Below are 2,500 nucleotides of genomic sequence, written 5' to 3'. Positions count from 1 at the left end.
GCAGAGTTTCAATTCATTTCAAGGGTATGTTTCCATTCAGGCAAAGCTGAAGCAGAGGTAGCGATCTGCGATGCCATGCCAGCGGTCAAATTCCTGTCGAGAAGAGAGTCGTACAGTTGATAAGCATACAGTTTTGTGGGTGCAAAGGAATTACGGGGAAAGAGGGGAATAAAGTGAGTGAGTGAGAGTGAGAGAGACAAATAGACAGACAGACGGACGGACAGAGAGGAAGGGAGGGAGAAAGAGAGTAAGAGAGAAAGAGAGAGAGAGAGAGAGAGAGAGAGAGAGAGAGAGAGAGAGAGAGAGAGAGAGAGAGAGAGAGAGAAATAAATAAATAAAGAAAGAGAGAGAGAGAGAGAGAGAGAGAGAGAGAGAGAGAGAGAGAGAGAGAGAGAGAGAAGAGAGAGAGAGAGAGAGAGAGAGATAGAAAGAGAAAGAGAAAGAGAAACGCAGACGACAGGCAGACAGACGAACAAACGGACAAAGAAAGAGAGAGATTCTAACACAAACAAACCTCCTTAGGCAAGTGCATCGCCAGACTCACCAGGGAACGAGTTGAGATGAAATCCGCATCGCCTGAACGCGCAGCCTCCGTCCTTATCCAAAGAATCCGTAGGGCCTGTATCCGTAGCCGTATCCATGTCCGTATCCACCATATCCACCATATCCGCCGAAGCCGCCGTATCCACCATAGCCACTACCGAAAAAGAATCTCCTGTGGGCCTCAGCCTCGGGGGCGGGAATGGCTAGTGCCAGGGCAGACAGGGCCACGAGGACCATCAGTGCCACAGCGATGCCACGAGTAATCTGGTGCGGGAGAGGGACGTTAGGTGCCAGGGAGAGGAGGGTGAGTGATGGATACGGGATGGGGATGGTAGATGTGTTTGCTGTTTCATGTATTTGTGGGTCATTGTTTATTTTGGTTTGTAAACAAGGGGCGAATTGCCCTTTTTGGTGTTTGTTTTGCTTTGTTGTTTGTTTTGGATGAATAGGTACCGCCAATTTAAATTATCTATCTTGTTTATCCCTGATGTATGTGAATATGCAGATCCTACTATCTGATTATCATTTTATATATTTCTTTTATGTATTCTATTATATGACCATACTTGTAAACAGAATATGCTCACTCGGCATGTGCCGTTTTTAAAAAAGTAAATGGTCCACTTTGTTTAATTCTGTTTCCAGTCTCTGACACCCAGTGACCGAATCTGTTTCACTGACAAATTTTCTTGGGTTTTTTTTTCTACTTTCGCAATGTCCAGGAGGTTAACATCAATTAACTCTGCTTTTATTTTTTTACTAGAACATGTTCCATCTGAGAACTTCCTGTAGACTTTGTGACGTTTTTCAGCAACTATCTTAATCCTATTAGATCCTTCCCTGATTTCGTAGAACTATCTGTTCGTTTAAGGCAGTGGAAAAAAAAAATATTTATGATTCACCAATGCATATGGAACACGTTTAGTATGGTGTGTAACGATGGAAAAGCTTTTGTCTTCCGCAGAATATTTTCTTATAATTATGTAGCCTTATCCCGAGGAAAACGGGTAACGTGTATTTCAAAAAACACATAAATCTTATTTTTCGGTTTTCGTCTTTATTCTCCCAAGTTTAATGTACCTTGAGAGTCATATTGCCGACATCTACAACAAAAATCAGACAATTACTGTTATGATGTGGCATCTAAAAAACATATTTTTTGTTTGAATACGATAAAAAAAAAAAAAAACATATAGCAAACTCGAATTTTCATTTGCATAGAGGTTTATATTGACTACCATAGACAGCTCCACAAACTTTGATGCAAATAAATAAATGAATAATAAAAAAAGTTGTTTCGGGACAACTCTTGACAGGACTGTTTATCCTGATTCAAAGCAACAAGAAATACCATGACAAAACACAGACCAGGTTTGATTTTGGTCGAAATACCCCGATTCCTACCCGAGTTACGACCGCTATCAGACTAACCACCTACTTTGGGGTTCCCTTATGCGACTTAAACGACAGTCTTAATACATTACCATAGTGGGAAGATCGCGTCGACTGTCACAGCGCAAAGAGGAGACTCACTGTAGTGTGCCGATGCAGCTCTTTATATAGTGTGACGCCCCCCCCCCCCCCCTCCCTTAACCCCTTAACGCAGGGAAGCCCCTTGTCCTTGAACAGTTTTCTGGGAAACTCAATCATCTAGTTATGTGACTAGATTTGAATGTAGTTTCTCATGTAGAGGCTAAAGGCAAATTGATATCGTTAAGAGAGATTGGAGTGGATTATTTAGGGAAAATTATATGCAGTATATGTGGGATTCTTTTTTTCAATATTCCTACACATACATACAGAGAGATACAGAGAGTCAAGCAAAATATGATAAATCGACTAAATAAATAAATATATATATATGTATATATGTATGTGTATATATACATATATATATATATATGTATATATACATATACGTATACATATGGACCGTATTCATGTTGACAAATGTAGA

General features: G+C 40.4%; 1 long non-coding RNA gene across 1 annotated transcript in view; it reads right to left on the bottom strand.

The window, feature by feature from the left end:
- Positions 1–2,106, bottom strand: part of LOC125035966 — a 2,179-nt gene extending 73 nt beyond the window's left edge. The window contains exons 1-3 of the long non-coding RNA XR_007115850.1: positions 2,028–2,106; positions 545–807; positions 1–93 (exon numbers count right to left, since the gene is read on the bottom strand). The exon at positions 1–93 is cut by the window's left edge and continues 73 nt beyond it. This is a non-coding gene — a long non-coding RNA (uncharacterized LOC125035966). The remainder of the gene's footprint in view (positions 94–544; positions 808–2,027) is intronic.
- Between the last annotated feature and the right edge of the window lie 394 nt (positions 2,107–2,500).

This window comes from Penaeus chinensis, chromosome 20 (genome assembly GCF_019202785.1).
Source record: "Penaeus chinensis breed Huanghai No. 1 chromosome 20, ASM1920278v2, whole genome shotgun sequence".
Lineage (NCBI taxonomy): Eukaryota > Metazoa > Arthropoda > Malacostraca > Decapoda > Penaeidae > Penaeus > Penaeus chinensis.
Note: the sequence above shows the minus strand (reverse complement) of the source record. Positions and strands in the feature narration are given on the sequence as shown.